We start from the raw sequence: 25,241 nt of genomic DNA on the forward strand, positions 1-25,241 counted from the left end.
TGTCTCCCTCACCCCCTCCCTCCTGTCTCTGCCTCACTCCCACACGTCTGTCCCTCCCTCACTCACTCCCTCCTGTCTCTCCCTCACTCCCTCCCTCCTGTCTCTCCTTCACTCCCTCGTGACTCTCACTAACTCCCTCCCTCCTGTCTCTCCTTCACTCCCTCTGTCTCTCGCTCACTCCCTCACTCTGTCCCTCCCTCACTCCCTTTCTCCTGTCTCTCCCTCACACCCTGCCTTCTGACTCTCCCTCACTCCCTCTGTCTCTCCCTCACTTCCTCCCTTCTGTCTCTCCCTCACTCCCTCCCTTCTGTCTCTCCCTCACTCCCTCCCTCCTGTCTGTCCCTCGCTCCTTCCCTCCTCTCTCTCCCTCACTCCCTCATTCTGTCTCTCCCTCACTCCCTCCCTTCTGTCTCTCCCTCACTTCTCTCTCTCCCCCACTCCCTCCCTCCTGTCTCTCCCTCACTGTCTCTCCCTCACTCCCACACTGCTGTCTCTCCCTCACTCCCTCCCTCCTGTCTTTCCCTCACTCCCTCCCTCTGTCTCTCCCTCACACCCTCCCTCTGTCTCTCTCTCACTCCCTCCCTCTGTCTCTCCCTCCCTTCTGTCTCTCCCTCACCCCCTCCCTCCTGCCTCTACCTCACTCCCACCCTCCTGTCTCTCCCTCACACCCACCCTCCTGTCTCTCCCTCACTCCCTTCTGTCTCTCGATCACTCCCTTCTGTCTCTCCCTCACTCCCTCTGTCTCTCCCTCACTCCCTCCCCGCTGTCTCTCCCTCACTCCCTCCCCGCTGTCTCTCCCTCACTCCCTCCCTCCTGTCTCTCCCTCACTCCCTCCCTCCTGTCTCTCCCTCACTCCCACCCTCCTGTCTCTCCCTCACTCCCTTCCTTCTGTCTCTCCCTCACTTCCTCTGTCACACCCTCACTCTGTCTCTCCCTCACTCCCTTTCTCCTGTCTCTCCCTCACACCCTGCCTTCTGACTCTCCCTCCCTCCCTCTCTCTCTTCCCCACTCCCTCCCTTCTGTCTCTCTCTCACACCCTCCCTCCTGTCTCTCCCTCCCACGCTCCTGTCTCTCCCTCCCACCCTCCTGTCTCTCCCTCACTCCCACCCTCCTGTCTCTCCCTCACTCCCACCCTCCTGTCTCTCCCTCACTCCCTCACTTCTCTCTCTTCCCCACTCCCTCCCTGCTGTCTCTCACTCACTCTCTCGCTCCTGTCCCTCCCTCACTCTCTCGCTCCTGTCCCTCCCTCACTCCCACCCTCCTGTCCCTCCCTGACTCCCACCCTCCTGTCTCTCCCTCCCTCTGTCTCTCCCTCACTCACTCCCTCCTGTCTCTCCCTCACCCCCACCCTCCTGTCTCTCCCTCACTCCCTCCCTCCTGTCCCTCCCTCACTGCCTCCCTCCTGTCTCTCCCTCACTCACTCCCTCCTGTCTCTCCCTCACTCCCACCCTCCTGTCTCTCCCTCACTCGCACCCTCCTGTCTCTCCCTCACTCCCTCCCTTCTGTCTCTCCCTCCCTCCCTCTGTCTCTCCCTCACTCCCTCACTTCTCTCTCTCCCCACTCCCTCCCTCCTGTCTCTCCCTCACTCTCACACTCCTGTCCCTCCCTCACTGTCTCCCTCCTGTCCCTCCCTCACTCCCTCCCTCCTGTCTCTCGCTCACTCACACCCTCCTGTCTCTCCCTCACTCCCACCCTCCTGTCTCTTCCTCCGTCTGTCTCTCCCTCACTCACTCCCTTCTGTCTCTCCCTCACTCCCACCCTCCTGTCTATCCCTCACTGCCTCCCTCCTTTCTCTATCTCACTCCCTCCCTTCTGTTTCACCCTCACACCCACCCTCCTGTCTCTCCCTCACTCCCTCCCTCCTGTCTCTCCATCACTTCCTCCCTTCTGTCTCTCCCTCACTCCCTTCTGTCTCTCCCTCCCACCCTCCTGTCTCTCCCTCACTCCCACCCTCCTGTCTCTCCCTCACTCCCACCCTCCTGTCTCTCCCTCACTCCCTCCCTTCTGTCTCTCCCTCCCTCCCTCTGTCTCTCCCTTACTCCCACCCTCCTGTCTCTCCCTCACCCCCACCCTCCTGTCTCTCCCTCACTCCCACCCTCTTGTCTCTCTCTCATTCCCTCCCTTCTGTCTCTCCCTCCCTCCCTCTGTCTCTCCCTCACTTCTCTCTCTTCCCCACTCCCTCCCTCCTGTCTCTCCCTCACTCTCTCCCTCCTGTCCCTCCCTCACTGCCTCCCTCCTGTCTCTCCCTCACTCCCTCCCTTCTGTCTCTCCCTCCCTCCCTCTGTCTCACCCTCCCTCCCTCCCTCTCTCTCTTCCCCACTCCCTCCCTTCTGTCTCTCTCTCACACCCTCCCTCCAGTCTCTCACACCCTCCCTCCAGTCTCTCCCTCCCACGCTCCTGTCTCTCCCTCCCACCCTCCTGTCTCTCCCTCACTCCCACCCTCCAGTCTCTCCCTCACTCCCACCCTCCAGTCTCTCCCTCACTCCCTCCCTTCCGTCTGTCCCTCCCTCCCTCTGTCACTCCCTCACTCCCTCACTTCTCTCTCTTCCCCACTCCCTCCCTGCTGTCTCTCACTCACTGTCTCGCTCCTGTCCCTCCCTCACTCTCTCGCTCCTGTCCCTCCCTCACTCCCACCCTCCTGTCCCTCCCTGATTCCCACCCTCCTGTCTCTCCCTCCCTCTGTCTCTCCCTCACTCACTCCCTCCTGTCTCTCCCTCACCCCCACCCTCCTGTCTCTCCCTCACTCCCTCCCTCCTGTCCGTCCCTCACTGCCTCCCTCCTGTCTCTCCCTCACTCACTCCCTCCTGTCTCTCCCTCACTCCCACCCTCCTGTCTCTCCCTCACTCGCACCCTCCTGTCTCTCTCTCACTCCCTCCCTTCTGTCTCTCCCTCCCTCCCTCTGTCTCTCCCTCACTCCTTCACCACTCTCTTCCCCACTCCCTCCCTCCTGTCTCTCCCTCACTCTCACCCTCCTGTCCCTCCCTCACTCCCTCCCTTCTGTCTCTCCCTCACTCCCACCCTCCTGTCTCTACCTTACTCCCACCCTCCTGTCTCTTCCTCCCTCTGTCTCTCCCTCACTCCCTCACTTCTCTCTCTTCCCCACTCCCTCCCTCCTGTCTCTCCCTCACTCTCACCCTCCTGTCCCTCCCTCACTCCCTCACTTCTCTCTCTTCCCCACTCCCACCCTCCTGTCTCGACCTAACTCCCACCCTACTGTCTCTACCTTACTCCCTCCCTCCTGTCTCTCCCTCATTCCCTCCCTCCTGTCTCTCCCTCATTCCCTTCCTCCTGTCTCTCCCTCACTCCCACCCTCCTGTCTCTCCCTCACTCCCTCCCTTCTCTCTCTCCCCCCCACTCCCTCCCTCCTGTCCCTCCCTCACTCTCTCGCTCCTGTCCCTCCCTCACTCCCACCCTCCTGTCCCTCCCTCACTCCCTCGTGACTCTCACTTACTCCCTCCCTCCTGTCTCTCCCTCACTCCCTATGTCTCTCCCTCACTCTCTTCCTTCTGTCTCTCCCTCACTTACTCTGTCACTCCCTCACTCTGTCTCTCCCTCACACCCTGCCTTCTGACTCTCCCTCCCTCCCTCTCTCTCTTCCCCACTCCCTCCCTTCTGAATCTCCCTCACTCCCTCCCTCCTGTCTGTCCCTCGCTCCTTCCGTCCTCTCTCTCCCTCACACCCTCCATCCTGTCTCTCCCTCCCACGCTCCTGTCTCTCCCTCCCACCCTCCTGTCTCTCCCTCACTCCCACCCTCCTGTCTCTCCCTCACTCCCTCCCTTCTGTCTCTCCCTCCCTCTCTCTGTCTCTCCCTCAATCCCTCACTTCTCTCTCTTCCCCACTCCCTCCCTGCTGTCTCTCCCTCACTCTCTCGCTCCTGTCCCTCCCTCACTCCCACCCTCCTGTCTCTCCCTCACTCCCACCCTCCTGTCTCTACCTTACTCCCACCCTCCTGTCTCTCCCTCCCTCTGTCTCTCCCTCACTCACTCCCTTCTGTCTCTCCCTCACCTCCACCCTCCTGTCTCTCCCTCACCCCCACCCTCCTGTCTCTCCCTCACTCCCACCCTCCTGTCTCTCCCTCACTCCCACCCTCTTGTCTCTCTCTCCCTCCCTCCCTCTGTCTCTTCCTCACACCCTCACTTCTCTCTCTTCCCCACTCCCTCCCTCCTGTCTCCTCCTCACTCCCTCCCTTCTGTTTCACGCTCACTCCATCCCTCCAGTCTCTCCCTCACTCCCTCCCTCCTGTCCCTCCCTCACTCCCTCCGTCCTGTCCCTCCCTCAGTCCCACCCTCCTGTCTCTCCCTCACTCCCACCCTCCTGTCTCTCCCTCACTCGCACCCTCCTGTCTCTCTCTCACTCCCTCCCTCCTGTCTCTCCCTCACTCTCTCCCTCCTGTCCCTCCCTCACTCTCTCCCTCCTGTCCCTCCCTCACTCTCTCCCTCCTGTCTCTCGCTCACTCCCACCCTCCTGTCTCTCCCTCACTCCCACCCTCCTGTCTCTCCCTCACTCCCACCCTCCTGTCTCTACCTTACTCCCACCCTCCTGTCTCTTCCTCCGTCTGTCTCTTCCTCACTCACTCCCTTCTGTCTCTCCCTCACTCCCACCCTCCTGTCTATCCCTCACTGCCTCCCTCCTGTCTCTATCTCACTCCCTCCCTTCTGTTTCACCCTCACAGCCACCCTCCTGTCTCTCACTGACTCCCTCCCTCCTGTCACGCCCTCACTCCCTCCAGTCCCTCTCTCCCTCACTCCCACCCTCCTGTCGCTCCCTCCCTCCCTCTGTCTCTCCCTCACTCCCTCCCTTCTGTCTCTCCCTCACTCCCTCCCTCGTGACTCTCCCTCACACCCTCCCTTCTGTCTCTCCCTCACACCCTCCCTTCTCTCTCTCCCCCACTCCCTCCCTCCTCTCTCTCCCTCACTCTCACCCTCCTGTGTCTCCCTCAATCCCTCCCCCATGTGTTTCCCTCACTCCCTCCCCACTGTCCTTCCCTCACTCCCTCCCTCCTGTCTCTCCCTCACCCCTTCCCTCCTGTCTCTCCCTCACTCCCTCCCTCCTCTCTCTCCCTCACTCCCTCCCTCCTGTCTCTCCCTCACTCCCACCCTCCTGTCTCTACCCCACTTCCTCCCTTCTCTCTCTCCCCCACTCCCTCGCTCCCGTCTCTCCCTCACTCTCACCCTCCTGTGTCTCCCTCACTCCCTCCCTCGTGACTCTCCCTCACACCCTCCCTTCTGTCTCTCCCTCACTCTTTCCCTCCTGTCTCTCCCTCACTCCCTCCCTCCTGTCTCTCCCTCACTCCCTCCCACCTGTCTCTCCCTCACTCTCACCCTCCTGTCGCTCCCTCCCTCCCTCTGTCTCTCACTCACTCCCTCCCTTTTGTCTCTCCCTCACTCCCTCCCTCCTGACTCTCCCTCACACCCTCCATCCTGTCTCTCCCTCACTCCCACCCACCTGTCCCTCCCTCACTCCCACCCTCCTGTCCCTCCCTCACTGCCACCCTCCTGTCTCCTCCTCACTCCCTCCCTTCTGTTTCACGCTCACTCCCACCCTCCTGTCTCTCCCTGACTCCCTCCCTCCTGTCTCTCCCTCATTCTCTCTCCCTCCTGTCCCTCCCTCACTCCCTCCGTCCTGTCCCTCCCTCCCTCCTGTCTCTCCCTCACTCGCACCCTCCTGTCTCTCTCTCACTCCCTCCCTTCTGTCTCTTCCCCACTCCCTCCCTCCTGTCTCTCCCTCACTCTCTCCCTCCTGTCCCTCCCTCACTCTCTCCCTCCTGTCCCTCCCTCACTCCCACCCTCCTGTCTCTCCCTCACTCCCACCCTCCTGTCTCTACCTTACTCCCACCCTCCTGTCTCTTCCTCCATCTGTCTCTTCCTCACTCACTCCCTTCTGTCTCTCCCTCACTCCCACCCTCCTGTCTATCCCTCACTGCCTCCCTCCTGTCTCTATCTCACTCCCTCCCTTCTGTTTCACCCTCACAGCCACCCTCCTGTCTCTCCCTGACTCCCTCCCTCCTGTCTCGCCCTCACTCCCTCTCTCCCTCACTCCCACCCTCCTGTCGCTCCCTCCCTCCCTCTGTCTCTCTCTCACTCCCTCCCTTCTGTCTCTCCCTCACTCTCTCGTGACTCTCACTCACACCCTCCCTCCTGTCTCTCCTTCACTCGCCCTGTCTCTCCCTCACTCCCTCCCTCCTGTCTCTCCCTCACTCTCTCGTGACTCTCACTCGCACCCTCCCTCCTGTCTCTCCCTCACGCCTTCCCTTCTGTCTCTCCCTCACTCCCTCCCTCCTGTCTCTCCATCACTTCCTCCCTTCTGTCTCTCCCTCCCTCCCTCCTGTCTCTCCCTCACTCCGTCCCTCCTGTGTCTCCCTCGCTCCTTCCCTCCTCTCTCTCCCTCACTTCCTCCCTCCTCTCGCTCCCTCACTCCCTCCCTCCTCTCTCTCCCTCATTCCCTCCCTCCTGTCTCTCCCTCACTCCAACCCTCCTGTCTCTCCCTCACTCCAACCCTCCTGTGTCTCCATCACTCCCGCCCTTCTCTCTCTCCCCCACTCCCTCCCTCCTGTCTCTCCCTCACTCTCACCCTCCTGTGTCTCCCTCAATCCCTCCCCCATGTGTCTCCCTCACTCCCTCCCCACTGTCCTTCCCTCACTCCCTCCCTCCTGTCTCTCCCTCACCCCTTCCCTCCTGTGTCTCCCTCACTCCCTCCCTCCTCTCTCTCCCTCACTCCCTCCCTCCTCTCTCTCCCTCACTCCCTCCCTCCTGTCTCTCCCTCACTCCCACCCTCCTGTCTCTACCCCACTCCCTCCCTTCTCTCTCTCCCGCACTCCCTCCCTCCTGTCTCTCCCTCACTCCCTCCCCCGTCTCTCCCTCACTGTCACCCTCCTGTGTCTCCCTCACTCCCTCCCTCCTCTCTCTCCCTCACACCCTCCCTTCTGTCTCTCCCTCACTCCCTCCCTCCTGTCTTTCCATCACTCCCTCCCTCGTGACTCTCCCTCACACCCTCCCTTCTGTCTCTCCCTCACTCTCTCCCTTCTGTCTCTCCCTCACTCCCTCCCTCTGCCTCTCCCTCACTCTTTCCCTCCTGTCTCTCCCTCACTCCCTCCCTCCTGTCTCTCCCTCACTCCCTCCCTCCTGTCTCTCCCTTACTCTCACCCTCCTGTCGCTCCCTCCCTCCCTCTGTCTCTCACTCACTCCCTCCCTTTTGTCTCTCCCTCACTCCCTCCCTCCTGACTCTCCCTCACACCCTCCCTTCTGTCTCTCCCTCACTCCCTCCGGTCTCTCCCTCACTACCACCTTCCGGTCTCTCCCTCACTCCCACCCCCCTGTCTCTCCTTCACTCCTCCTGTCTCTCCCTCATTCCCACCCTCCTGTCTCTCCCTCACTCTCCCATCTGTCTCTCCCTCACTCCCTCCCTCCTGTTTCTCCCTCACTCCCTCCCTTCTGTCTCTCCCTCAATCCCTCCCTCCTGTCTCTCCCTCACACCCTCCCTTCTGTCTCTCCCTCACTCCCTCCCTTCTGTCTCTCCCTCAATCCCTCCCTCCTGTCTCTCCCTCACACCCTCCCTTCTTTCTCTCCCTCAATCCCTCCCGCCTGTCTCTCCCTCACTCCCTCCCTCCTGTCTCTCCCTCACTCCCTCCCTTCTGTCTCTCCCTCAATCCCTCCCTCCTGTCTCTCCCTCACACCCTCCCTCCTGTCTCTCCCTCAGACCCTCCCTCCTGTCTCTCCCTCACACCCTCCCTTCTGTCTCTCCCTCACTCCCACCCTTCTCTCTCCCCCACTCCCTCCCTCCTGTCTCTCCCTCACTCCCTCCCTTCTGTCACTCCCTCCCTCCCTCCTGTCTCTCCCTCACTCCCTCCCTTCTCTCTCCCCCACTCCCTCCCTCCTGTCTCTCCCTCACTCCCACCCTCCTGCCTCTCCCTCACCCCCTCGTGACTCTCCCTCACTCCCTCCCTCCTGTCTCTCCCTCACTCTCACCCTCCTGTGTCTCCCTCACTCCCTCCCACCTGTGTCTTCCTCACCCCCTCCCTCCTGTGTCTCCCTCACTCCCTCCTTCCTGTCTCTCCCTCGCCCCTTCCCTCCTCTCTCGCCATCACTCCCTCCCTCCTGTCTCTCCCACACTCCCTCACTCTATCTCTCCCTTACTCCCTCGCTCCTCTCTCTCCCTCACTCCCACCCTCCTGTTTCTCCCTCACTCCCTCCCTCCTGTCTCTCCCTCACTCCCACCCTCCTGTCTCTCCCTCACTCCCTCCCTCCTGTCTCACCCCCACTCCCACCCTCCTGTCTCTCCCTCACTCCCTCCCTTCTGTTTCACGCTCACTCCCACCCTCCTGTCTCTCCCTGACTACCTCCCTCCTGTCTCTCCCTCACTCTCTCCCTCCTGTCTCTCCCTCACTCTCTCCCTCCTGTCCCTCCCTCACTCCCACCGTCCTGTCTCTCCCTCACTCCCACACTCCTGTCTCTCCCTCACTCCCACCCTCCTGTCTCTCCCTCACTCGCACCCTCCTGTCTCTCTCTCACTCCCTCCCTTCTGTCTCTTCCCCACTCCCTCCCTCCTGTCTCTCCCACACTCTCTCCCTCCATTCCCTCCCTCACTCTCTCCCTCCTGTCCCTCCCTCACTCCCACCCTCCTGTCTCTCCCTCACTCCCACCCTCCTGTCTCTACCTTACGCCCACCCTCCTGTCTCTTCCTCCGTCTGTCTCTTCCTCACTCACTCCCTTCTGTCTCTCCCTCACTCCCACCCTCCTGTCTATCCCTCACTGCCTCCCTCCTGTCTCTATCTCACTCCCTCCCTTCTGTTTCACCCTCACAGCCACCCTCCTGTCTCACCCTGACTCCCTCCCTCCTGTCTCGCCCTCACTCCCTCCAGTCCCTCTCTCCCTCACTCCCACCCTCCTGTCGCTCCCTCCCTCCCTCTGTCTCTCCCTCACTCCCTCCCTTCTGTCTCTCCCTCACTCTCTCGTGACTCTCACTCACACCCTCCCTCCTGTCTCTCCTACACTCGTCCTGTCTCTCCCTCACTCCCACCCTCCTGTCTCTCCCTCACTCTCTCGTGACTCTCACTCACACCCTCCCTCCTGTCTCTCCCTCACTCCTTCCCTTCTGTCTCTCCCTCGCTCTCTCCCTTCTGTCTCTCCCTCACTCCCTCCCTCCTGTCTCTCCATCACTTCCTCCCTTCTGTCTCTCCCTCACTCCCTTCTGTCTCTCCCTCCCTCCCTCCTGTCTCTCCCTCACTCCGTCCCTCCTGTGTCTCCCTCGCTCCTTCCCTCCTCTCTCTCCCTCACTCCCTCCCTCCTCTCGCTCCCTCACTCCCTCCCTCCTCTCCCTCCCTCATTCCCTCCCTCCTGTCTCTCCCTCACTCCCACCCTCCTGTCTCTCCATCACTCCCTCCCTTCTCTCTCTCCCCAACTCCCTCCCTCCTGTCTCTCCCTCACTCCCACCCTCCTGTCTCTACCCCGCTCCCTCCCTTCTCTCTCTCCCCCACTCCCTCCCTCCTGTCTCTCCCTCACTCCCTCCCCGTCTCTCCCTCACTCTCACCCTCCTGTGTCTCCCTCAATCCCTCCCCATGTGTCTCCCTCACTCCCTCCCTCCTGTCTCTCCCTCACCCCTTCCCTCCTGTGTCTCCCTCACTCCCTCCCTCCTCTCTCTCCCTCACTCCCTCCCTCCTGTCTCTCCCTCACTCCCACCGTCCTGTCTCTACCCCACTCCCTCCCTTCTCTCTCTCCCCCACTCCCTCCCTCGTGTCTCTCCCTCACTCCCTCCCCCGTCTCTCCCTCACTCTCACCCTCCTGTGTCTCCCTCACTCCCTCCCTCGTGACTCTCCCTCACACCCTCCCTTCTGTCTCTCCCTCACTCCCTCCCTCCTGTCTTTCCATCACTCCCTCCCTCGTGACTCTCCCTCACACCCTCCCTTCTGTCTCTCCCTCACTCTCTCCCTTCTGTCTCTCCCTCACTCCCTCCCTCTGCCTCTCCCTCACTCTTTCCCTCCTGTCTCTCCCTCACTCCCTCCCTCCTGTCTCTCCCTCACTCCCTCCCACCTGTCTCTCCCTCACTCTCACCCTCCTGTCCCTCCCGTCCCTCCCTCCCTCCCTCTGTCTCTCACTCACTCCCTCCCTTTTGTCTCTCCCTCACTCCCTCCCTCCTGACTCTCCCTCATACCCTCCCTTCTGTCTCTCCCTCACTCCCACCCTCCTGTCTTTCCCTCACTCCCTCCGGTCTCTCCCTCACTACCACCTTCCGGTCTCTCCCTCATTCCCACCCCCCTGTCTCTCCTTCACTCCTCCTGTCTCTCCCTCATTCCCACCCTCCTGTCTCTCCCTCACTCTCCCATCTATCTCTCCCTCACTCCCTCCCTCCTGTCTCTCCCTCACTCCCACCCACCTGTCTCTCCCTCACTCCCTCCCTTCTGTCTCTCCCTCAATCCCTCCCTCCTGTCTCTCCATCACTCCCTCCGTTCTGTCTCTCCCTCACTCCCTTCTGTCTCTCCCTCCCTCCCTCTTGTCTCTCCCTCACTCCCTCCCTCCTGTCTCTCCCTGACTGCCTCGCTTCTGTCTCTCCCTCACTCCCTCCCTTCTCTCTCCCCGACTCCCTCCCTCCTGTCTCTCCCTCACTCTCTCCCTCCTGTCTCTCCCTCACTCTCTCCCTCCTGTCTCTCCCTCACTCCCACCCTCCTGTCTCTCCCTCACTCCCTCGTGACTCTCCCTCACTCCCTCCCTCCTGTCTCTCCCTCACTCTCACCCTCCTGTGTCTCCCTCACTCCCTCCCACCTGTGTCTCCCTCACTCCCTCCTTCCTGTCTCTCCCACACTCCCTCACTCTATCTCTCCCTTACTCCCTCCCTCCTCTCTCTCCCTCACTCCCTCCCTCCTGTTTCTCCCTCACTCCCTCCCTCCTGTCTCTCCCTCACTCCCACCCTCCTGTCTCTCCCTCACTCCCTCCCTTCTCTCTCACCCCCACTCCCTCCCTCCTGTCTCACCCTCACTCCCTCCCCCGTCTCTCCCTCACTCCCACCCTCCTGTCTCTCCCTCACTCCCTCGTGACTCTCCCTCACTCCCCCCCTCCTGTCTCTCTCTCACTCTCACCCTCCTGTGTCTCCCTCACTCCCTCCCCGATGTGTCTCCCTCACTCCCTCCCCACGGTCTCTCCCTGACGCCCTCCCTCCTGTCTCTCCCTCACCCCCTCCCTCCTGTGTCTCCCTCACCCCCTCCCTCCTGTGTCTCCCTCACCCCCTCCCTCCTGTGTCTCCCCCACTCCCTCCCTCCTGTGTCTCCCCCACTCCCTCCCTCCTGTCTCTCCCCCACTCCCTCCCTCCTGTCTCTCCCTCACTCTCTCCCTCCTGTGTCTCCCTCACTGCCTCCCCACTGTCTCTCCCTCACTCCCTCCCTCCTGTCTCTCCCTCCCTCCTGTCTCTCCCACACTCCCACCTGTCTCTCCCTGACTCCCACCCTCCTGTCTCTGCCTCATTCCCACCCTCCTGTCTCTCCCTCACTCACTCGTGACTCTCCCTCTCTCCCTCCATCCTGTCTCTCCCTCACTACCACCTTCTGGTCTCTCCCTCAATCCCACCCTCCTGTCTCTCCCTCAATCCCACCCTCTTGTCTCTCCCTCACTCCCAAACTCCTGTCTCTCATCACTCGCTCGTGACTCTCCCTCACTCCCTTTCTCCTGTCTCTCCCTCCCTCCCTCTGTCTCTCCCTCACTCCATCCCTTCTGTCTCTCCCTCACTCCCTCCCTTCTGTCTCTCCCTCACTCTCTCACTTCAGTCTCTCCCTCACTCCTTTCTGTCTCTCCCTCCCTCCCTCCTGTCTCTCCCTCACTCCCTCCCTTCTGTCCCTCCGTCACTCCCTCCCTCCTGTCTCTCCCTGTCTCACTCCCTCCTGTCCCTCCGTCACTCCCTCCCTCCTGTCCCTCTGTCACTCCCTCCCTCCTGTCCCTCCGTCACTCCCACCCTTCTGTCTCTCCCTCACTCCCACCCTCCTCTCTCTCCCTCACTCCCACCCTCCTGTCTCACCCTCACTCCCACCCTCCTGTCTCTCCCTCACTCCCAACCTCTTGTCTCTCCTCACTCCCTCCCTCCTATCTCTCCCTCATTCACTCCCTCCTTTCTCTCCCTCCCTCCCTCTGTCTCTCCCTCACTCCCTCCCTCATGACTCTCCCTCACACCCTCCCTTCTGTCTCTCCCTCACTCCGTCCCTCCTGTCTCTCCCCCACTCCCTCCGTTCTGTCTCTCCCTCACACCCTCCCTTCTGTCGCTCCCTCACTCCCTCCCTCCTGTCTTTCCCTCACTCCCTCCGGTCTCTCCCCCACAACCACCTTCCGGTCTCTCCCTCACACCCTCCCTCCTTTCTCACCCTCACTCCCTCGCTCCTGACTCTCCCTCACTCCCTCCCTCCTGTCTCTCCCTCACTCCCTCCCTTCTGTCTCTCCCTCACTCCCTCCCTCCTGTCTCTACATCACTCACTCCCTTCTGTCTCCTCCTCAAACCCTCCCTTCTGTCTCTCCCTCCCTCTGTCTCTCCGTCACTCCCTCCCTCCTGTCTCTCCCTGACTGCCTCGCTTCTGTCCCTCCGTCACTCCCTCCCTCCTGTCTCTCCCTGACTCCCTCCGTTCTGTCTCTCCCTCACTCCCACCCTCCTGTCTCTCCTCACTCCCTCCCTCCTATCTCTCCCTCATTCACTCCCTCCTTTCTCTCCCTCCCTCCCTCTGTCTCTCCCTCACTCCCTCCCTCATGACACTCCCTCACACCCTCCCTTCTGTCTCTCCCTCACTCCCTCCCTCCTGTCTCTCCCCCACTCCCTCCGTTCTGTCTCTCCCTCACACCCTCCCTTCTGTCGCTCCCTCACTCCCTCCCTCCTGTCTTTCCCTCACTCCCTCCGGTCTCTCCCTCACAACCACCTTCCGGTCTCTCCCTCACACCCTCCCTCCTTTCTCACCCTCACTCCCTCGCTCCTGACTCTCCCTCACTCCCTCCCTCCTGTCTCTCCCTCACTCCCTCCCTTCTGTCTCTCCCTCATTCCCTCCCTCCTGTCTCTCCATCACTCACTCCCTTCTGTCTCCTCCTCAAACCCACCCTTCTGTCTCTCCCTCCCTCTGTCTCTCCGTCACTCCCTCCCTCCTGTCTCTCCCTGACTGCCTCGCTTCTGTCCCTCCGTCACTCCCTCCCTCCTGTCTCTCCCTGACTCCCTCCGTTCTGTCTCTCCCTCACTCCCACCCTCCTGTCTCTCCATCACTCCCACCCTCCTGTCTCTCCATCACTCCCTCCCTGCTGTCTCGCACTCACACCCTCCCTCCTGTCTCTCCCTCACTCCCTCCCTTCTGTCTCTCCCTCACTCCCTCCCTTCTGTCTCTCCTTCACTCCCTCCCTCCTGCCTTTCCCTCACTCCCTCCGGTCTCTCCCTCACTACCACCTTCCGGTCTCTCCCTCACTCCCACCCTCCTGTCTCTCCTTCACTCCTCCTGTCTCTCCCACACTCCCACCCTCCTGTCTCTCCCTCACTCTCTCGTGACTCTCACTCACTCCCTCCCTTCAGTCTCTCCCTCATTCCCTCCCTCCTGTCTCTCCCTCGCTCCTTCCCTCCTCTCTCTCCATCACTCCCTCCCTCCTGTCTCTCCTACACTCCCTCCCTCCTGTCTCTCCCTCACTCCCTCCCTCGTGTCACTCCCTGCCTCCCTCTGTCTCTCTCCTCACTCCCTCCCTCTGTCTCTCCCTCACTCCCTCCCTTCTGACTCTCCGTCACTCCCTCCCTCCTGTCTCTCCCTGACTGCCTCGCTTCTGTCCCTCCGTCACTCCCTCCCTCCTGTCTCTCCCTGACTCCCTCCGTTCTGTCTCTCCCTCACTCCCACCCTCCTGTCTCTCCCTCACTCCCACCCTCCTGTCTCTCCATCACTCCCCCCCCTCCTGTCTCTCCCTCACTCTCACCCCCGTGTCGCTCACTCCCTCCCTCCTGTGTCTCCCTCACCCCCTCCCTCCTGTGTCTCCCTCACCCCCTCCCTCCTGTGTCTCCCTCACTCCCTCCCTCCTCTCTCTCCCTCACTCCCTCCCTCCTGTGTCTCCCTCACCCCCTCCCTCCTGTCTCTCCCTCACTCCCTTCCTTCTGTCCCTCCGTCACTCCCTCCCTCCTGTCTCTCCCTGACTCCCTCCCTTCTGTCTCTCCCTCACTCCCTTCCTTCTGTCCCTCCGTCACTCCCTCCCTCCTGTCTCTCCCTGACTCCCTCCCTTTGTCTCTCCCTGACTCCCTCCCTTCTGTCTCTCCGTCACTCCCACCTATCTGTCCCTCACTCACTCCCTCCCTCCTGTCTCTCCCTCGCTCCTTCCCTCCTCTCTCTCCATCAGTCCCTCCCTCCTGTCTCTCCTACACTCTCTCCCTCCTGTCTCTCCCTCACTCCCTCACTCTGTCTCTCCTTCACTCCCTCCCTCCTGTCTCTCCCCAACTCCCTCCCTCCTGTCTCTCCCCGACTCTCTCCCTCCTCTCTCTCCCTCACTCCCACCCATCTGTTCTTCCCTCACTCCCTCCCCCATGTGTCTCCCTGACCCCCTCCCGCCTGTGTCTCCCTCACTCCCTCCCTCCTGTCTCTCCCTCGCTGCCCCTCGCTCCTTCCCTCCTCTCTCCATTAGTCCCTCCCTCCTGTCTCTCCCTCACTCCCTCACTCTGTCTCTCCCTCTCTCCCTCCCTCCTCTCTCTCCCTCACTCCCACCCTCCTGTCTCTCCCTCACTCCCTCCCTTCTCTCGCTCCCCAACTCCCTCGTGACTCTCCCTCACTCCCTCCCTCTGTCTCTCCCTCACACCCTGCCTTCTGACTTTTCCTCACTCCCTCCCTCCTCTCTCTCCCTCACTCCCTCCCTTCTGTCTCTCCCTCACTCCCTCCCTTCTGTCTTTCCCTCACTCCCTCCCTCTGTCTCTCCCTCACTCCCTTCCTCCTGTCTCTCCCTCACTCCCTTCCTCCTGTCTCTCCCTCACTCTCACCCTACTGTGTCTACCTCACTCCTTCCCTCGTGACTCTCCCTCACACCCACCCTTCTGTCTCTCCCTCACTCCCTCCCTCACTCCCTCCCTCCTGTCTTTCCCTCACTCCCTCCCTCATGACTCTCCCTGACACCCTCCCTTCTGTCTCTCCCTCACACCCTCCCTTCTGTCTCTCCCTCACTCCCTCCCTTCTGTCTCTCCCTCACACCCTCCCTTCTGTCTCTCCCTCACACCCTCCCTTCTGTCTCTCCCTCACTCCCTCCCTCTGTCTCTCCGTCAATCCCTCCCTCTGTCTCTCCCTCACTCCCTCCCTCCTGTCTCTCCCTCACTCTCACCCTCCTGTCGCTTGCTCCCTCCCTCTGTCTCTCCCTCACTCCCTCCCGTATGTCTCTGCCTCACTCCCTCCCTAGTGACTCTCCCTCACACCCTCCCCTCTGTCTCTCCCTCACTCCCTCCCTCCTGTCTTTACCTCACTCCCTCCGGTCTCTCCCTCATTACCACCTTCCGGTCTCTCCCTCACTCCCCACCCTCCTGTCTCTCCCTCATTCTCTCGTGACTCTCACTCACACCCTCCCTTCTGTCTTTCCCTCACTCCCTCCGGTCTCTCCCTCATTACCGCCTTCTGGTCTCTCCCTCACTCCCCACCCTCCTGTCTCTCCCTCACTCCCACCCTCCTGTCTCTCCCTCATTCTCTCGTGACTCTCACTCACACCCTCCCTTCTGTCTCTCCCTCACTCCCTCCCTCTGTCTCTCCCTCACTCCCTCCCTCCTGTCTCTCCCTCACGCCCTCCTTGATGACTCTCCCTCACTCCCTCCCTCCTGTCTCTCCATCACTCCGTCCCTTCTGTCTCTCCCTCGCTCCCTTCTGTCTCTCCCTCCCTCCCTCCTGTCTCTCCGTCACTCCCTCCCTTCTGTCTCTCCCTCCCTCTCTCTCTCCGTCACTCCCTCCCTCCTGTCTCTCCGTGACTGCCTCGCTTCTGTCTCTCCCTCACTCCCTCCCTCCTGTCTCTCCCTCGCGCCTTCCCTCCTCTCTATCCATCACTCCCTCCCTCCTGTCTCTCCCACACTCCCTCCCTCCTGTCTCTCCCTCGCTCCTTCCCTCCTCTCTCTCCATCACTCCCTCCCTCCTTTCTCTCCCTCACTCCCGCCCTCCTGTCTCTCCCTCACTCCCTCCCTCCTGTCTCTCCCTCACTCCCTCCATTCTCTCTCTCTCCCCCACTCCCTCCATCCTGTCTCTCCCTCACTCTCTCCCTCCTGTCTCTCCCTCACTCCCACCCTCCTGTCTCTCCCTCACTCTCTCGTGACTCTCACTCACTCCCTCCCTCGTGTCTCTCCCTCACTCCCTCCCTCTGTCTCTCCCTCACACCCTGCCTTCTGACTTTTCCTCACTCCCTCCCTCCTCTCTCTCCCTCACACCCTCCCTTCTGTCTCTCCCTCTCTCCCTCCCTCTGTCTCTCCCTGACTCCCTCCCTCCTGTCTCTCCCTGACTCCCTCCCTTCTGTCTCTCCCTCACTCCCTTCCTTCTGTCCCTCCGTCACTCCCTCCCTCCTGTCTCTCCCTGACTCCCTCCCTCCTGTCTCTCCCTGTCTTCCTCCCTCCTGTCTCTCCCTGACTCCCTCCCTTCTGTCTCTCCCTCACTCCCTTCCTTCTGTCCCTCCGTCACTCCCTCCCTCCTGTCTCTCCCTGACTCCTCCCTCCTATCTCTCCCTGACTCCCTCCCTTCTGTCTCTCCCTCACTCCCTCCCTTCTGTCTCTCCGTCACTCCCTCCCTCCTGTCTCTCCCTCACCCCCTCCCGCCTGTGTCTCCCTGACCCCCTCCCGCCTGTGTCTCCCTCACTCCCTCCCTCCTGTCTCTCCCTCACTCCCTAGTGACTCTCCCTCACTCCCTCCCTCCTGTCTCTCCCTCACTCCCTCCCTCCTGTCTCTCCCTCACGCCCACCCTCCTGTCTCACCCTCACTCTCACCCTCCTGTCTCTCCCTCACTCCCTCACTTTCTCCGGTCTCTCCCTCACTCCCACCCTCCTGTCCCTCCCTCACTCCCACCCTCCTGTCTCTCCCTCACTCCCACCCTCCTGCCTCTCCCTCACTCCCTCGTGACTCTCACTCACTCCCTCCCTCCTGTCTCTCCCTCAAAACCTCCCTCTGTCTCTCACTCACTCCCTTCCTTCTGTCACTCCCTCCCTCCTATCTCTCCCTGACTCCATCCCTTCAGCCTCTCCCTCATTCCCTCCCTCCTGTCTCTCCCTCGCTCCTTCCCTCTCTCTCCATCACTCCCTCCCTCCTGTCTCTCCTACACTCCCTAGTGACTCTCCCTCACTCCCTCCCTCCTGTCTCTCCCTCACTCCCTCCCTCCTGTCTCTCCTACACTCCCTCCCTCCTGTCTCTCCCTCACTCCCTAGTGACTCTCCCTCACTCCCTCCCTCCTGTCTCTCCCTCACTCCCTCCCTCCTGTCTCTCCTACACTCCCTCCCTCCTGTCTCTCCCTCACTCCCTCCCTCCTGTCTCTCCATCCCTCCCTCCCTCTGTCTCTCTCCTCACTCACTCCCTCAGTCTCTCTATTCACTCCCTCCCTCTGTCTATCCCTCACTCCCTCCCTTCTGACTCTCCCTCACTCCCTCCCTCCTGTCTCTCCCTCACCCCCACCTGTCTCTCCCTGACTCCCAGCCTCCCCACTCTGCGTCACTCCCACCCTGCTGTCTCTCCCTTACTCCCTTGTGACTCTCCCTCCTGTCTCTCCCTCACTCCCTCCCTTCTGTCTCTCCCTCACTCCCTCCCTTCTGTCTCTCCTTCACTCCCTCCCTCCTGCCTTTCCCTCACTCCCTCCGGTCTCTCCCTCACTACCACCTTCCGGTCTCTCCCTCACTCCCACCCTCCTGTCTCTCCTTCACTCCTCCTGTCTCTCCCTCACTCCCACCCTCCTGTCTCTCCCTCACTCTCTCGTGACTCTCACTCACTCCCTCCCTCGTGTCTCTCCCTCACCCCCTCCCTCTGTCTCTCCCTCACACCCTGCCTTCTGACTTTTCCTCACTCCCTCCCTCCTCTCTCTCCCTCACTCCCTCCCTTCTGTCTCTCCCTCACTCCCTCCCTCTGTCTCTCCCTGACTCCCTCCCTCCTGTCTCTCCCTGACTCCCTCCCTTCTGTCTCTCCCTCACTCCCTTCCTTCTGTCCCTCCGTCACTCCCTCCCTCCTGTCTCTCCCTGACTCCCTCCCTCCTGTCTCTCCCTGTCTTCCTCCCTCCTGTCTCTCCCTGACTCCCTCCCTTCTGTCTCTCCCTCACTCCCTTCCTTCTCTCCCTCCGTCACTCCCTCCCTCCTGTCTCTCCCTGACTCCCTCCCTTCTGTCTCTCCCTCACTCCCTCCCTTCTGTCTCTCCGTCACTCCCACCTATCTGACCCTCCCTCACTCCCTCCCCACTGTCTCTCCCTCACTCCCTAGTGACTCTCCCTCACTCCCTCCCTCCTGTCTCTCCCTCACTCCCTCCCTCCTGTCTCTCCTACACTCCCTCTCTCCTGTCTCTCCCTCACTCCCTCCCTCCTGTCTCTCCATCCCTCCCTCCCTCTGTCTCTCTCCTCACTCCCTCCCTCTGTCTCTGCCTCACTCCCTCCCCTCTGACTCTCCCTCACTCTCTCGCTCCTGTCTCTCCCTCACTCTCTCGCTCCTGTCTCTCCCTCACTCCCTCCCCCTGTCTCTCCCTCACTCCCTCCCTTCTGTCTCTCCCTCACACCCTGCCTTCTGTCTCTCCCTCACACCCTCCCTTCTGTCTCTCCCTCACACCCTCCCTTCTGTCTCTCCCTCACTCCCTCCCTTCTGTCTCTCCCTCACTCCCTCCCTCTGTCTCTCCGTCAATCCCTCCCTCTGTCACTCCCTCACTCCCTCCCTCCTGTCTCTCCCTCACTCTCACCCTCCTGTCGCTTGCTTCCTCCCTTTGTCTCTCCCTCACTCCCTCCCTCTGTCTCTCCCACACTCCCTCCCTCCTGTCTCTCCCACACTCACTCCCTCCTGTGTCTCCCTCACTCCCTTCCTCCTGTCTCTCCCTCACTCTCACCCTCCTGTGTCTACCTCACTCCTTCCCTCGTGACTCTCCCTCACACCCACCCTTCTGTCTCTCCCTCACTCCCTCCCTCCTGTCTTTCCCTCACTCCCTCCCTCGGGACTCTCCCTGACACCCTCCCTTCTGTCTCTCCCTCACTCCCTCCCTTCTGTCTCTCCCTCACACCCTCCCTTCTGTCTCTCCCTCACACCCTCCCTTCTGTCTCTCCCTCACTCCCTCCCTCTGTCTCTCCGTCAATCCCTCCCTCTGTCTCTCCCTCACTCCCTCCCTCCTGTCTCTCCCTCACTCTCACCCTCCTGTCGCTTGCTCCCTCCCTCTGTCTCTCCCTCACTCCTTCCCATATGTCTCTGCCTCCCTCCCTCCCTAGTGACTCTCCCTCACACCCTCCCCTCTGTCTCTCCCTCACTCCCTCCCTCCTGTCTTTCCCTCACTCCCTCCGGTCTCTCCCTCATTACCACCTTCCGGTCTCTCCCTCACTCCCCACCCTCCTGTCTCTCCCTCACTCCCACCCTCCTGTCTCTCCCTCATTCTCTCGTGACTCTCACTCACACCCTCCCTTCTGTCTCTCCCTCACTCCCTCCCTCTGTCTCTCCCTCACTCCCTCCCTCCTGTCTCTCCCTCACGCCCTCCTTGATGTCTCTCCCTCACTCCCTCCCTCCTGTCTCTCCATCACTCCGGCCCTTCTGTCTCTCCCTCGCTCCCTTCTGTCTCTCCCTCCCTCCCTCCTGTCTCTCCGTGACTCCCTCCCTTCTGTCTCTCCCTCCCTCTCTCTCTCCGTCACTCCCTCCCTCCTGTCTCTCCGTGACTGCCTCGCTTCTGTCTCTCCCTCACTCCCTCCCTCCTGTCTCTCCCTCGCGCCTTCCCTCCTCTCTCTCCATCACTCCCTCCCTCCTGTCTCTCCCTCACGCCCGCCCTCCTGTCTCTCCCTCACTCCCTCCCTCCTGTCTCTCCCTCACTCCCTCCATTCTCTCTCTCTCCCCCACTCCCTCCCTCCTGCCTCTCCCTCACTCTCTCCCTCCCGTCTCTCCCTCACTCCCACCCTCCTGTCTCTCTGTCACTCCCTCGTGACTCCCCCTCACTCCCTCCCTCCTGTCTCTCCCTCACTCTCACCCTCCTTTGTCTCCCTCACTCCCTCCCCCATGTGTCGCCCTCACTCCCTCCCTCCTGTCATTCCCTCACTCCCTCCGGTCTCTCCCTCACTCCCACCCTCCTGTCTCTCCTTCACTCCTCCTGTCTCTCCCTCACTCCCACCCCCCTGTCTCTCCCTCACTCTCTCGTGTCTCTCCCTCACTCCCTCCCTCTGTCTCTCCCACACTCCCTCCCTCCTCTCTCTCCCTCACTCCCTCCCTCCTGTCTCTCCCTCACTCCCTTCCTTCTGTCTCTCCGTCAGTCCCTCGCTCCTGTCTCTCCCTGACTCCCTCCCTCCTGTCTCTCCCTGACTCCCTCCCTTCTGTCTCTCCCTCACTCCCTCCCTCCTGTCTCTCCCTCAATCCCGCCTTTCTCTCTCTCCCTCACTCCCTCCCTCCTGTCTCTCCCTCACTCCCTTCCTTCTGTCTCTCCGTCACTCCCTCGCTCCTGTCTCTCCCTGACTCCCTCCCTCCTGTCTCTCCCTGACTCCCCCCCTTCTGTCTCTCCCTCACTCCCTCCCTCCTGTCTCTCCCACACTCCCTCCCTCCTCTCTCTCCCTCACTCCCTCCCTCCTGTCTCTCCGTCACTCCCTTCCTTCTGTCTCTCCGTCACTCCCTTGCTCCTGTCTCTCCCTGACTCCCACCCTCCTGTCTCTCCCTCACTCCCTCCCTTCTGTCTCTCCCTCACTCCCTCCCTTCTGTCTCTCCCTCACTCCCTCACTGCCTCCTGTCCCTCCCTCACTCCCACCCTCCTGTCCCTCCCTCACTCCCACCCTCCTGTCCCTCCCTCACTCCCTTGTGACTCTCACTCACTCCCTCCCTCCTGTCTCTCCCTCACAACCTCCCTCTGTCTCTCACTCACTCCCTTCCTTCTGTCCCTCCGTCACTCCCTCCCTCCTATCTCTCCCTGACTCCCTCCCTTCAGTCTCTCCCTCATTCCCTCCCTCCTGTCTCTCCCTCGCTCCTTCCCTCCTCTCTCTCCATCACTCCCTCCCTCCTGTCTCTCCTACACTCCCTCCCTCCTGTCTCTCCCTCACTCCCTTCCTCGTGTCACTCCCTCCCTCCCTCAGTCTCTCTATTCACTCCCTCCCTCTGTCTCTCCCTCACTCCCTCCCTTCTGACTCTCCCTCACTCCCTCCCTCCTGTCTCTCCCTCACTCCATCCATCCTGTCTCTCCCTCACTCCCTCCCCCTGTCTCTCCCTCACTCCCTCCCACCTGTCTCTCCCTGACTCCCAGCCTCCCCACTCTGCGTCACTCCCACCCTGCTGTCTCTCCCTTACTCCCTTGTGACTCTCCCTCCTGTCTCTCCCTCACTCCCTCCCTTCTGTCTCTCCCTCACTCCCTCCCTTCTGTCTCTCCTTCACTCCCTCCCTCCTGCCTTTCCCTCACTCCCTCCGGTCTCTCCCTCACTACCACCTTCCGGTCTCTCCCTCACTCCCACCCTCCTGTCTCTCCTTCACTCCTCCTGTCTCTCCCTCACTCCCACCCTCCTGTCTCTCCCTCACTCTCTCGTGACTCTCACTCACTCCCTCCCTCGTGTCTCTCCCTCACTCCCTCCCTCTGTCTCTCCCTCACACCCTGCCTTCTGACTTTTCCTCACTCCCTCCCTCCTCTCTCTCCCTCACTCCCTCCCTTCTGTCTCTCCCTCACTCCCTCCCTCTGTCACTCCCTGACTCCCTCCCTCCTGTCTCTCCCTGACTCCCTCCCTTCTGTCTCTCCCTCACTCCCTTCCTTCTGTCCCTCCGTCACTCCCTCCCTCCTGTCTCTCCCTGACTCCCTCCCTCCTGTCTCTCCCTGTCTTCCTCCCTCCTGTCTCTCCCTGACTCCCTCCCTTCTGTCTCTCCCTCACTCCCTTCCTTCTCTCCCTCCGTCACTCCCTCCCTCCTGTCTCTCCCTGACTCCCTCCCTCCTATCTCTCCCTGACTCCCTCCCTTCTTTCTCTCCCTCACTCCCTCCCTTCTGTCTCTCCGTCACTCCCACCTATCTGACCCTCCCTCACTCCCTCCCCACTGTCTCTCCCTCACTCCCTCCCTCCTGTCTCTCCCTCAACCCTCCCGCCTGTGTCTCCCTGACCCCCTCCCGCCTGTGTCTCCCTCACTCCCTCCCTCCTGTCTCTCCCTCACTCCCTAGTGACTCTCCCTCACTCCCTCCCTCCTGTCTCTCCCTCACGCCCACCCTCCTGTCTCACCCTCACTCTCACCCTCCTGTCTCTCCCTCACTCCCTCACTTCCTCCGGTCGCTCCCTCACTCCCACCCTCCTGTCCCTCCCTCACTCCCACCCTCCTGTCTCTCCCTCACTCCCACCCTCCTGCCTCTCCCTCACTCCCTCGTGACTCTCACTCACTCCCTCCCTCCTGTCTCTCCCTCACAACCTCCCTCTGTCTCTCACTCACTCCCTTCCTTCTGTCCCTCCGTCACTCCCTCCCTCCTATCTCTCCCTGACTCCCTCCCTTCAGTCTCTCCCTCATTCCCTCCCTCCTGTCTCTCCCTCGCTCCTTCCCTCTCTCTCCATCACTCCCTCCCTCCTGTCTCTCCTACACTCCCTCCCTCCTGTCTCTCCTACACTCCCTCCCTCCTGTCTCTCCCTCACTCCCTCCCTCCTGTCTCTCCATCCCTCCCTCCCTCTGTCTCTCTCCTCACTCCCTCCCTCAGTCTCTCTATTCACTCCCTCCCTCTGTCTCTCCCTCACTCCCTCCCTTCTGACTCTCCCTCACTCCCTCCCTCCTGTCTCTCCCTCACTCCATCCATCCTGTCTCTCCCTCACTCCCTCCCCCCTGTCTCTCCCTCACTCCCTCCCTCCTGTCTCTCCCTCACTCCCACCTGTCTCTCCCTGACTCCCAGCCTCCCCACTCTGCGTCACTCCCACCCTGCTGTCTCTCCCTTACTCCCTTGTGACTCTCCCTCCTGTCTCTCCCTCAATACCTCCCATCTGTCTCTCCCTCACTCCCTCCCTTCTGTCTCTCCTTCACTCCCTCCCTCCTGCCTTTCCCTCACTCCCTCCGGTCTCTCCCTCACTACCACCTTCCGGTCTCTCCCTCACTCCCACCCTCCTGTCTCTCCTTCACTCCTCCTGTCTCTCCCTCACTCCCACCCTCCTGTCTCTCCCTCACTCTCTCGTGACTCTCACTCACTCCCTCCCTCGTGTCTCTCCCTCACTCCCTCCCTCTGTCTCTCCCTCACACCCTGCCTTCTGACTTTTCCTCACTCCCTCCCACCTCTCTCTCCCTCACTCCCTCCCTTCTGTCTCTCCCTCACTCCCTCCCTCTGTCTCTCCCTGACTCCCTCCCTCCTGTCTCTCCCTGACTCCCTCCCTTCTGTCTCTCCCTCACTCCCTTCCTTCTGTCCCTCCGTCACTCCCTCCCTCCTGTCTCTCCCTGACTCCCTCCCTCCTGTCTCTCCCTGTCTTCCTCCCTCCTGTCTCTCCCTGACTCCCTCCCTTCTGTCTCTCCCTCACTCCCTTCCTTCTCTCCCTCCGTCACTCCCTCCCTCCTGTCTCTCCCTGACTCCCTCCCTCCTGTCTCTCCCTGACTCCCTCCCTTCTGTCTCTCCGTCACTCCCACCTATCTGACCCTCCCTCACTCCCTCCCCACTGTCTCTCCCTCACTCCCTCCCTCCTGTCTCTCCCTCACCGCCTCCCGCCTGTGTCTCCCTGACCCCCTCCCGCCTGTGTCTCCCTCACTCCCTCCCTCCTGTCTCTCCCTCACTCCCTAGTGACTCTCCCTCACTCCCTCCCTCCTGTCTCTCCCTCACTCCCTCCCTCCTGTCTCTCCCTCACGCCCACCCTCCTGTCTCACCCTCACTCTCACCCTCCTGTCTCTCCCTCACTCCCTCACTTCCTCCGGTCGCTCCCTCACTCCCACCCACCTGTCCCTCCCTCACGCCCACCCTCCTGTCTCTCCCTCACTCCCACCCTCCTGCCTCTCCCTCACTCCCTCGTGACTCTCACTCACTCCCTCCCTCCTGTCTCTCCCTCACAACCTCCCTCTGTCTCTCACTCACTCCCTTCCTTCTGTCCCTCCGTCACTCCCTCCCTCCTATCTCTCCCTGACTCCCTCCCTTCAGCCTCTCCCTCATTCCCTCCCTCCTGTCTCTCCCTCGCTCCTTCCCTCTCTCTCCATCACTCCCTCCCTCCTGTCTCTCCTACACTCCCTCCCTCCTGTCTCTCCTACACTCCCTCCCTCCTGTCTCTCCCTCACTCCCTCCCTCCTGTCTCTCCATCCCTCCCTCCCTCTGTCTCTCTCCTCACTCCCTCCCTCTGTCTCTGCCTCACTCCCTCCCTTCTGACTCTCTCTCACTCTCTCGCTCCTGTCTCTCCCTCACTCTCTCGCTCCTGTCTCTCCCTCACTCCCTCCCCCTGTCTCTCCCTCACTCCCTCCCTTCTGTCTCTCCCTCACACCCTGCCTTCTGTCTCTCCCTCACACCCTCCCTTCTGTCTCTCCCTCACACCCTCCCTTCTGTCTCTCCCTCACTCCCTCCCTTCTGTCTCTCCCTCACTCTCTCCCTTCTGTCTCTCCCTCACACCCTCCCTTCTGTCTCTCCCTCACACCCTCCCTTCTCTCTCTCCCTCACTCCCTCCCTTCTGTCTCTCCCTCACTCTCTCCCTTCTGTCTCTCCCTCACTCCCTCCCTCTGTCTCTCCCTCACTCCCTCCCTCTGTCTCTCCGTCAATCCCTCCCTCTGTCACTCCCTCACTCCCTCCCTGCTGTCTCTCCCTCACTCTCACCCTCCTGTCGCTTGCTCCCTCCCTTTGTCTCTCCCTCACTCCCTCCCGTCTGTCTCTGCCTCACTCCCTCCCTCGTGACTCTCCCTCACACCCTCCCCTCTGTCTCTCCCTCACTCCCTCCCTCCTGTCTTTCCCTCACTCCCACCGGTCTCTCCCTCATTACCACCTTCCGGTCTCTCCCTCACTCCCCACCCTCCTGTCTCTCCTTCAGTCCTCCTGTCTCTCCCTCACTCCCACCCTCCTGTCTCTCCCTCATTCTCTCGTGACTCTCACACACCCTCCCTTCTGTCTCTCCCTCACTCCCTCCCTCTGTCTCTCCCTCACTCCCTCCCTCCTGTCTCTCCCTCACTCCCTCCTTTATGTCTCTCCCTCACCCCCTCCCTCCTGTCTCT

The 25,241-nt window shown here is 61.6% G+C and overlaps 1 protein-coding gene across 3 annotated transcripts in view; it reads left to right on the forward strand.

Moving 5' to 3' along the window:
* Positions 1–25,241, forward strand: part of smarcd3a (SWI/SNF related, matrix associated, actin dependent regulator of chromatin, subfamily d, member 3a) — a 149,141-nt gene that overhangs the window by 52,959 nt on the left and 70,941 nt on the right. The gene's annotated exons all lie outside the window — the stretch shown is intronic.

Source organism: Stegostoma tigrinum, chromosome 5, assembly GCF_030684315.1.
Source record: "Stegostoma tigrinum isolate sSteTig4 chromosome 5, sSteTig4.hap1, whole genome shotgun sequence".
Taxonomy (NCBI): domain Eukaryota; kingdom Metazoa; phylum Chordata; class Chondrichthyes; order Orectolobiformes; family Stegostomatidae; genus Stegostoma; species Stegostoma tigrinum.